At 44.4% G+C, this 11,751-nt stretch overlaps 1 pseudogene; it reads left to right on the top strand.

The window, feature by feature from the left end:
- The first annotated feature begins 9,440 nt into the window (after positions 1-9,440).
- LOC125547175 lies at positions 9,441-10,555 on the top strand (annotated as a pseudogene).
- Positions 10,556-11,751: the final 1,196 nt, after the last annotated feature.

Below are 11,751 nucleotides of genomic sequence, written 5' to 3'. Positions count from 1 at the left end.
AGAGCTACCCGTGGGAGCCTGGCAATATATAAAACAAATTTGTGCCTATACTCACACTGTTCATTCATAGGAAGATTCCACCTCGCCTATTACCGCATCTTTCCGTCTCATCAAGGGTGAACGGCCAGATAAAAGGGGGTCGGGACCTGTGTGCTCCTGCGCCTTTCCGTTTCTTGGTATCTGTGTAAGGTTACAAAGAGCAAAGTGAGCAGTCGGTAGTAGCCATACATCAAATAATTTAACCACTGCTGCATTATTGATTGTGGGAAAAATTGCAGAAGATATGAGCAAATATCACTTATCCCGAATTCATCTAAATAATACTAGTAATTAGTAGCGTGCCAGCCTAGACAGCAAACCACTTGCTCTTATTTACATCAGATTTGTTAATTAGATGGGTAACATGGATTACTAAGAAGGTTGTCAGGAATTTAGGTATCATGTTATATCAGATAGAAGAATTCATATTTGGATAAGGAGTGAGTAACTGTTTATTTTTTCTTAATGCCTAGCTTAATTCTAGATGGGTCATCAAAGTCCAGATTGCAAATCCCTCGGCTCATCTCACTATTAGCGTCTTTGTCCGAGAATCTGTTTCAAAGCATTTGCCAGTTGAGATAACAAACAAATTGTTTGCTACTGTATTTCTACACTTAAATGCTTTCAACCTGGTAAAGGTGATTGTTGTTTTTGAATCTATAGGAATGTGGCCAAAGATAGTTATATATAGGAACCGAAGTAAGTAGTGACCAGTAATGCTATGTAGTATAGTGATACATCATTTTAAGCCAACACTATTGACTTTGGGTGCAATAAGAGAAGGTAGTACATACTATCTACAAATGGCAGGTCCATATTACTATTTTGAAATAACTGACAGGAGCAGCATAACTTATCTGCTGCCCTGTTTTCGAGTCGAACGACTAGTCAATGAGTCGTAACTAGAAGTCGACTCAAATACCTCGACTAGTCGATCGGCACAGCACGACTCGTCAAGAGTCGCTAACAGAACAACTCGTCGACTCGAAAACCTTGATCTGATGTGGATATTTATTTTAAGGAATGATGATAAAAGCTCAGCTTCTAGTAACAAATTAGCAACTTTGGATCTCTCGCCCGCTCACCTCGCTGGGCAAGGAATACCTTGCCAACGGATGGTACCAAATTGGCATGCTCACACAAACGTGGAAAAAACTTGAAACTGCGGGTAACGAGATGAGTTGCCGGGGAACCAAACCCCTCGCTTCTTTGCTTTGCGAGGCAAGGCAAGCGCTTGCCCAGAATCCAAACGTGAAGTAACCTTTGCTAGATTTACAAGTCATGCCTGATCAGGCATAGCTTTGTTTTTCTTTTACCCATTTAATTTTGCCGGTCTCTGGCAAAGACCCACTCAGAGTGAGAAGTTCACAACCTTTGGGGACAAAAACAAATTTGAATAGGTTTAGTTTTCCTGGTCCCTGACAAAGAGCCACTCAGCGTGAGAAGTTCAGAATTCAATGTGCACTCAATACAAAGTTCAGAATGTTGGGTAGTTGACGATAAAATTATGTCGTAAGCTACATCATGGTCAACAAAAATCTGAAGATTCCAACATAGGTTTAGTTTGACAACAGCCTAGAGATACAACAATATAGTAAGAATTCTAGTAGGAAAATATTGGTCATGATCTGATGGAAAACTCAATCAAAACACAAGATTAGGAGCACACCAGGGGTGCATAAGTAGTAGGCAACGAACGGCAGACTTAAGAGCGCTTCATTAGTCTTAGCAACAAACAGAATTATTTTGTTTTCTCTATTGAATAAAATAATGAAAAATAATGATGTTCATTAGATATGTTAGGCTGCATATTGTGCAATCCATATAAAAGGAGACTAAGGAGTTCGATATAAAGAGCTCCATATTATTTGACGTTATCGATGGAAGGCCATGAAGGATTCATAAATGAAACTAACATCTGTTTACATTCAGCCACCAATAACAGATATCAAGTGAAAACATCAATTAGTAGTACCTAAAAGCAAATATATAAGGGACTAGGTCATTCATACAACTAGGCAGTATCCATTGGATCGCTTGTCGCCTACAAAATATGTAAAGCTAACCAACATTGTTCAAAGCCACAAAAGGGCATGCACCTGAAGAGCACGTTTTGGAATGCTGCCACAGAACTAGACCATTAGGCACACGCAAATGCTGCCACGGAACTAGACCATTAGGCACACGCACGCACACCCAACGACTAGTTTTTACAAAGGCATTTGTGCCACCATGTTAAATGCATGAAGCAGCAAGGACTTTCAGCAATCATCCGTCAACCAAATCCACGAAACAGGGAATATAAGGTAAACCACCCATGAAATCTCCAGAATTGCACATAAGTTGCACTTCCCTGCTATCCATATCATATGACAGATTCACCTCCTTCCAGTCAGTAAGGAAAATAAAATTACGATCCGGATGAATTGCAAACATCTAATAGATAAAGGTCTTGTCCTCTTCGTCACAATCCTCTCTCGCATATTCCCTTCCAAACATTTGGGGAACATGAATAGTATGCTTTAGCGTCCACACTTCACTAGCATAATCCTCAAGTACCCACACAGAGAGTTGGCAATAATAAGGAAACATATACCAAGCATGCAATTTCCCCTGAGAGTATCCAATTGAGCTATAACCAGACCTGGCTTCTTCCATTCCTTCCGGGAGAGCAATTTCCCCACAACCATCCCCCTTTGAGTCCACTGCAGCTATAATAGGTTCCTCGATCACCAAATGCATAAAATGCATCATGCCATTCACGAAGGCACATTCTGCAGTAAAAGGAGGTACTCTCTGGTATCCCCCCACACACAGTCCATCGCCCGGTTTCCGACGAGTATATCGCCACATCGTGGTGCTACTCTACCAGGGGTGTAAACACCACAAAGCGGAACGGAATGGCTGCATCAAAAAAATCCAGGAAGGGCTATGCCAGTTTGACGTGCGCAGGTTCATCATCCTGTTCATCCTGCCATACTATAGGATGCAGCACGGTCCACTGCCCCATCATAGGATTGCACACGATGTAATCACATTCCTCGTCTTCTTGCGATTCCCAGCACTTGCAAAGGAGAAGGCTGCTGCTGCATTGTTTGAACTTGACCCGAGCGTAGCTCCCGTGAAGGGAAGGGAGCGAAGTGTCGACCAGATGGGCGGGTCCCATGGACAGATTGCTGAAACTGAGACCGCCGTGTGAGTGGCGGGTGTGGAAGAATCCGGAATTCTAGGGTTTGGACTTCACATGCTAGAAAGGGCAATAGAGATGCGGCTGTGTGTGCATGGATCTGGATGGGCTTTACCACTTCTTCGAAAATTTTGACAAAGGTTGTGTATATCGGGAAATAGGGTACTAGAGCGGGGCGGCGACTATGTATATCGGGAAAATACGTTTTTCTAACAAATTACCTTATATGGATGCAGATCATTATCTGTCCAATTTTCTGTAGGGTATATGTAAAATGCATATCCAAATGTCCTCGTATACCTACTTCCATTTTAGAGACACACAAAGGCATCTCTTTCTTCACCGTTTTTCAAACTAATTTTTGTCATCTATTTTCAAGATTCAAGAATAAAACAACGATAGATGTAGCGTGCCAAACAATTCACATTAACTCATGCTACATAAATAGCGCATCCTAGAGCGGGCCGACGGGAAGGAAATACCAGCAATGGCACCGCCTTACCACTCAAACCTTAGAAAAACGGTTACTTGGTGCAATAGTTCATCACAAAAAAAGCTCCAACTTCCTCGTATAACGGGGGTTGAAACTCCCCTGGTACTTTCCCAATACCACATGACCCATAATTTCACTCCATTGCCTTCACATCTCATGTCACCCGCTCGTCCCATCTAATCCCCTCTTGTGCCACCAAACCGCTGAGCGTCCCATTCAATAAATCTATAATTATATGATTTTTTTAAGAATGTGTCTTACACTTTTTTAATTACATTATTCTGTGATGCACGATTTTTTTATTACATGAACATTTAAAAAATCATTGAACACTTTTTAACCACATGACCATCTTACAAAAAATGTATTGACTACATTATTACATATGGTTAGGTAAGTAGCGCATGTCAGAATGGCGCTACAACACAACGCATAGCGCTTAGCGTTGGGCGCTACCTGAAGATTTAGTTATGTTAAATACTTTCACGGAGAGTTTACTATTTGAATTTGTGTTCCTTTTTGGTTATATTTTCCATTTTAACCAGCACATCAGTTTATGATGCCCTAGGCAGCAAATGAAATCACCCCATTTTTGGTTTGTCTCTAAACTGTATCCAGTCTTCACCAACAATAATTACAGGGAGCAAAAGGGAAAGTCTTCAAGCTAGTCATACATTACTCTTCCAACGGTCATAGGCAGTGGGCCCACTTTCCGTTTCCATTAGGAAACCCTCAGCAGGTTTCTTCGTTTACAGCCGGTCATGTTCGTGCCTTCCTTCCTTCCTTCGCCTATAAGAATCTGCGTCCGACGATCCGCCATGGGGCAGAGCTCATTTTGTAGAGAGAGAGAGAGAGAGAGAGAGAGAGAGGACGCCAGGACCATAGTTTTGCCACCATGGCCGCACGCAGCGGAGGTCACGGAGACACACGTCTACGGCTGTGGGAGAGTTCTCCTGCGCGTCTACCACCACCGCAAGTCGACCCATCTCCCGAGCTCCCTGCACGCTCACGGTGACGTGGTTGTGTCGCATGGGTCAGCCTGGACGGCACGAGCGGGCTTTGCGGCCCACTCATGGCCCGTTTAGGACCAGCCCGTACGGTCCAGGCCCGATAGGAAAATATGCCGGTCCGAGCCCAAAAAAAGAGACCGAAAAAAGTTCGGTCCGGTCCGGTCTTTAACTGGCCGACCAAGCAGACCGATGGCGCAAGGCCCATCAACTGTCCAACAGATCGAGGCCCCGAGCCCCCGAGCCGAGCAAGCCCCCTCCCCTCGTTCCATTCCCCCTCCTCGCTCGATTCCTTCTGGCTCTCCTCACAAACAGAGGCAGCGCCTCCTCCTTTGTTCTATCCCTAACCCTAAACCTAAGGCGATGGCGCCGTGGCCCGCGGCCTCTCCCTTCACCGACGGCACCATCTCGTCTGAGTCCGAGCTGGAGGAGCACGTGTACGTCAGGGAGGCAGCAAGGCCAATACGCCGTCGGTCTGTCCTTCCCTGGTTCCTCACAGAGCGCCACGAAGAGGAAGAGGTAATCGGTCTCTAACCTGTAGCCCTCGCCGAACTGAGATGATTCAGTAGATAGTTATGTTTATTTGCACTAGTACTAGATGATTTTCTATGCTACAAAAAGAAGAAGATGAATTATTTGCACTTGATTGATGTACTGACTGCAGATATTATATGCTGTTTTTTGTAGATAATGATGAAGGAGAAGGGGAATGAGAAGGGAAAGGGTGCTGGTAAGGAGAATGCGAAGGCAAAGGCAAAGGAGAAGAGCGTGAATTACCTAATTAGGCAAGATTCGGCGCTGCCTCCGCCAGTTTCGAGGAAGAAGAGGAAGCCTAAGGTGCAGATTAGGAAGGGGAAAGACTTTCCCAATGCCCCAACGGAAGAGTTGATTTGTAGGTTAAAAAATACCCTCCACCTCCTCTGTGCCTCCCCGACAGCACCGGTGCCGGCGTGCGTGCCGCGGAAGCCGCTGCCTCCGGCTCCGCAACCTGCTCCGATCTGCCTCATGCATCTACTATTGTATGATTGCTTTACTTGAAGCTTGATGTAGCCATATTTCCATATAACCATATAGGTGTTGTTTGCTTATTTTTGTGCTCATGTGTGTTAGGTGGTAGATGACGAGGAGAAGGAGGACGACGAGGAAATGGACATATGGATGAGCACAAGGACATGGACGATGAGGAATATGAGGAGCAAATATGTTTATAGTCCCGCCACAAGCGAGTGCTGATATGTCGGATGATGATACATCAGAAGGGTATAAGGAATCAGGTGATGAACTAAAAGGTGACACTATGTCCGAGGAATCACTTGTGCATGTTGTCTCTAGTGATGAGGAGGCAAGAGAAAGGAAAAAAGAAAAAGAACAAGAGGCCAAGAGCCAATGCTCCAGTTAGGATGTCATCGGATGTTTGGGCCCATTTTCACAAGGTCAAAGTGCCAGGAGCATCCCGGAGAGATGGTGTTGAAGGCCGGTTGTAATTATTGTCCCAAAAAGAGGTATGCGTATACGCAAGGTGGCAGGACCTCAACTATTGGAAGGAATATTTTAAAATGTGAAGGTTTAAGTGACAAGATGGCTAGGAATGCCATCCAAACAACTCTTGAACTCTCCAACAAGTGGTCCAACAATGCACCCCTCTATTGAGTACAACCTAGGAATCGTCAAGGAGCTTATTGCTAAGATGATATGTGTGCATGAGTATTCATTTAGAATGGTTGAACGTGAGTGGTTCAACATTCTAATGAAGTGCATGAATCCAAATTATAAACCCATTGGAAGGGAGGCAATACGAGCCGAGTGCATGAGGGTTTACAAGAACGAAAAAGAGGTGCTTAAATCTCTCCTAAAGGGTGTGAGCTCCATATGTCTAACTACAGATTTGTGCACAAGCAACCATATTTTATCTTACATGTGTGTGGTTGCACACTATATAGATGGGAATTGGAACTTACAAACCCGTGTGCTTGCTTTCATAGAGTTGGATCCTCCTCACTCTCGAAATGTCATTGCGGATGCTCTCTATGCGTGTGTGACAGAATGGAAAATTGAGACCAAAATTATGTCCATCACACTTGACAACGCTTCAAACAATGATGGTGCGATCGATGCTTTGAAGGCCAAGTTCTTGTTTCGGAGAGGTATGCTTGTATGCCTTCTGTTTTTACACATATGCTTGATGTTTTTGCTCAAATGCTTGTTGCTATGCTCATATAGAAGCTCTTTGTGCTCATATGTTTGATGTTTGTGCTCATATGCTTGTTGTTTTTGCTCACATGCTTGCTGTTTTTGCTCATATGCTTGTTGCTATGCTCATATAGAAGATCTTTGTGCTCATATGTTTGATGGTTGTGCTCATATGCTTGCTATTTTTGCTCACATGATTGCTGTTTTTGCTCATATAAAATTTGTCTTTTGTAGGTAAGGACTTCGAAGGCCAATATTTTCATATCCGTTGTTGTGCACACATCCTCAACTTGGTCGTGCAAGATGGGACAGAGATATTAGATAATTTGATAAACAGCTTGAGAGAGATGGTGAAGTACTTCAAGAGGTCACCTTCTCGTCTCCATGCTTTTGTTGCCACTTGCAAAAGCTTGGGTGTCAAAGTTCGTAATCATTTACACCTGGATTGTAAAACAAGGTGGAGTTCAACCTATAAGATGATTAGCACTGCCCATGGATATAAGGAAGCCTTGATCTCTCATGCTGGTTCCAATGCCAACTATGCTTGGGCGCCGACAAATGCAGAGTGGGACATGCATGAGCTTATCTCTCCATTACTTGAGAGTTTGGCTGAGGTGACAAAAGCATTTTCAGGAAGTTTATATCCCACTTCGAACATCTTCTACCCATACATTGTTGGCGTCAAGCTTGCAATCAAACATGCAATGACTAGTGATAGTGACCACTACAAGGAAATGGGTGAAGCAATGTTGGAGAAGTTTAACAAATATTGGGAAGAAAATCACAATGCCATGGTGATCGCAACCATCTTTGATCCACGGTACATATGCTACTGTTTTTACTCCAATGATTGATGTTTTTTACTCATATGGTTGCTGTTTTTACTCCAATGGTTGTTGTTTATTACTAATATGCTTGTTGTTTTTACTCGTATGCTCTCTAATTCACTCCAATGCTATCATCTTTGATCCTAGGTACAAGATGAATTACATAGAGTGGGCCTTTGGAGAACTATATGGAGAAGGAAGTACGAGGTTTAGGACTGAGATCAAAATCATGGAGAAAGAGTTGGCGGCCTTGTATGAAAAATGTGTTGCTCAAGATAAGCGAGCTGGAAATGGAGAAAGTTCATCTTCCTCTGCAAACATTCCTAGTGTCCCGGTTCAAGCTGGGTACAAGTCCTTCTTATCGTCCCGTTCAACAAGAATATCAAAGAGTGAGTTGAGGAACTACTTAGAGGATGAGGTTGCCCCTCACAACAAGGCTCTTGATCTTCTTGGTTGGTGGAAATACAATGCTCCTAGGTACCAATTATGGCCAAGATAGCCAGGAGGTTCCTCACTATCCCGGCTACCTCCGTGTCTTCCGAATCTACCTTCAGCACGACCGGAAGGATTTTAGGTATGTCAACTCGTACTATTGAACTTTGGATATATACTTGTCAACTTCTCATCCTCAAACTAGTTTGTCTACTTGTGTTGTATTATATGACTATAGGATTTCGTTAAAACCGGTTATGGTGGAGGCATTAGTTTGTGGTGCAAGTTATATCAAGGGTGCTCACGTTGACTTGAATCTGGTGGTATGTTTGCCATCTTTTCCTTACCTTTCCTTTCTTTCTTTTTTGGTCTTGTTGTATGTGATGTGAGCATTTGTCTAACTTCGACACTTGTAGCCGAGGGATGAGAATGAAGAGGATGATGTTGAGAACATGAAGTTACCCATTGTGGTGGAGGAGATCAACGATTGGTAACTATTCTTCCTACATGTTTCACTTGTCATACGATACCAAATATTATTTATGTGAATGTTGCTTATCTTACTTGTAGACGTTCATCATGTGGATGTTGATCTTGCTATTTTGGAGATGGATGTCAAAGTGGTATTTCTCATGTGAAGGCTACTTTTGAATTTGTGTTATGTTGGAATTTGTCAAGTCATGAACTATGAAATGTTATTGCAAGTTTCGAGATGAACCTCTCATTTGTGTTATGTTGAACTTGTCAATTGACATAAATTCGAAATTGTCATTGCATGTTTGTAATCGTGTGGTTCAATGATGATAAGACCTTATGTTTGTGGATGTGATTTTTGTGCTATTGTTCTTCTCAGAATCAATTGTTTTGATGTCCAAAATACAAATAAAATGCTTTCCAAATTTAGTTGTGCCATACTAGTCATTATACAGAAACAGAGCACTCACTAAATTTGGACAACCTAAATTGTGGCCAAAAAGCGCAACAGGGCACTCCCAGAAGAAGCTACAGGCTAAATAATGGCCAAAACGTTTAATATAGCACTCCCAGGGACAGCTACAATCTAAATACGACAAAACAGCCTAAACAGAGTCCTAGCCATCGGTCACATTCGGTCCATTCAGGCTGACCGAGCTGTGCTCCTCTTGGTCTGGTCCTGGAAAATAGGCTCGGTGTCCGGTCCGGACCGGACCGGCAACGGCCGGTCCAATGGCTGGCTCGGTTAAAGCCTGGACCGGACCAGACCGAGTCCACCCTGATCCACGCTTCCGGGCGACCTCGGCTGCCGCATCACCGACTCCTTGCTCGACGACAACGACCTCGACTGGTACATGGAGTACCGTGCTGTCTGCACCGGCTGGCGCGCCGCCACCGACGATCCAAGGAGCGATGCCTCCGACCCCCACTTTCGCCCGAGCCGGTGGATCGTCCTCGACGAGGTCCTCCAAAGCCAAGGGAATCTTCTCGTGTTGAACACCGACACTGTCGCTTCCTCGGCAAGAATCTTCCGCAGCTCGGCGATTACCACGTCGTGGCTACCATTCTCGACGACTACTTCGTTCTGGCGGAAAAGACCGCTCCTCACGCCGCTCGCGTCCTCAACCCTCTTACTGGCATCGTGATCCATTTCGCGGCGCCCGTGCCCCCCGCTGTGGGAATCGCTGATGTCCTTATCCCCCATGGCTCTTTGCTTCGGCTCACCGTGTTCTCCGTCTCATCTCGCAAGGCTTACTCGGCGGCTCCTCACATTGAAAGTTTCGTCAGACACAACCATAAGCAGCCAGCAGCTTACGATTTCTTCCGGAAGGCGGTCATGGGTGGTGTTTACGCATGCTTTTCTGAAGCATCCGTAGCTCGTGAGATGATTATTTTCTTAGGCAAATTTCTTCCAGTTAATCTTTCTCCTGTGACCGAGGTTTTCTCCCTTGATCTTCCTGGACATGGGTACGACATGTGGTGTTTCCTAGTGGATTTGCATGAGCATATATGTATCATCATGAAGATCTTGAATCCATAGGGAGTCTTGGCTCTCTTTGCTTTCCAATTTGACACCGAGACAGGTAACCTCTGTCGTCTGAAGACCACAGACAGATATGCAATCTTCATCGGTGACCACAGGTTCTTCTCCGTCGATGTTGATGAGTTCCCAGGAACTAAGCCGGACTGTGTGTACTACACTCAACATTTGGGTTCATCTACTCATATCTGCAAGTGCAACATCAAGGATAACAAAATAGAGAGGATCTCTGAAACTGCAGATTTTGTGAAGCAGGACAAGAAGTTTGTCCTGGTCACTGACCGTCCTTACACCATGTTCCACCTTCTCGCCAGCTACACCATCAACAACCCGGATTCTCAACTGGCCTTGCAACAGATTCCATAAGGCGTCGGCAGAGCTTCGTTTAATTCCTAAGGGCGGTGATTTCATCCGACAAGAAGGCTATGCATTTGCTAAGTAATTCTTCTTGTTTCCCTTCTAGTCTTTTGTTTAGTTATTATGGTTATTATGCCTTGCCTGGTTAAGAGTAAGAAACAAGTAGATTCTATGTTAGATCACCTTTAGTGGAACTGCAGTTTGATGTCTTAATTGGTACTATTTGGAATCAACCTAATGCGGCATCTATTATATATCGTGCTTGATGGATGCTATATTATTTGGATATGTCCACTTGTTCTTCTCTTGTATTACTACTTCCTAGCAAATGCAATGTGGTGCTTAATTTCTAGCAGTAGTAAATGTTTGCCTTTTCAACTTCTGGATTTTGCTCCTGCAATGGAATCATCTTTGCAATGTCATGTCCTGTACAAGAAATGGTGTTAGATTTGCTTACCGACGGTTTGTCGAGCTGCTGTACAATGTGTCATGGGCATCCAACATGGTATGTAAGGGCATCTCCAGCCGTTGGCCCCCAGGAGGGGCAAAAAATCGCCCCCTGGGGGCGAGCCGGCGATACAATCGGCGCTGGGGGCGGTTTTGCGCCCAGCCGTCGCCCCCAGCTCGCCCCCAGGCGCCGAAATTGGCCCACTTTGCATCCCAATTTCGGCGAATAAAGGGCCCATATGGGCGAGAATAGGCCCATATACGGCGTGGTTTCGCCGTGTCTCGGCGTTCAATTATCAACACAATTATTTCTTATCACATATTTCATCACAGAAAAATCAAATACTTCAACAAAATAGTACAACAACAAATAGTTCAATACAAATTGTATAGTTCAACAAATAAAAACTCTTATTTCATCACACGGCGTCCCCCTTGAGCCTCCATAGGTGCTCAATCAGATCTTTCTGCAGTTGATGATGCACCTGTGGGTCTTGGATCTCCTGACGCATACTGAGATAGGCAGTCCAAGTTGCCGGTAGCTGGTGATCAACTTCGGCTAGAGGACCCTGCCTGTAGTATGGTTCAGTGTCAAACACTGGGTCTTCTTGCTCGCTCTCGATGATCATGTTGTGCAAGATGACACAGCAAGTCATGATCTCCCACATTTGCTCTTTCGACCAGGTCTGAGCGGGGTACCGAACAACAGCGAATCGAGATTGGAGCACACCAAATGCCCGCTCGACATCCTTCCGGCA

This window comes from Triticum urartu, chromosome 3, assembly GCF_003073215.2.
Source record: "Triticum urartu cultivar G1812 chromosome 3, Tu2.1, whole genome shotgun sequence".
Taxonomy (NCBI): domain Eukaryota; kingdom Viridiplantae; phylum Streptophyta; class Magnoliopsida; order Poales; family Poaceae; genus Triticum; species Triticum urartu.
This window is presented reverse-complemented; position numbering and strand designations above follow the sequence as displayed.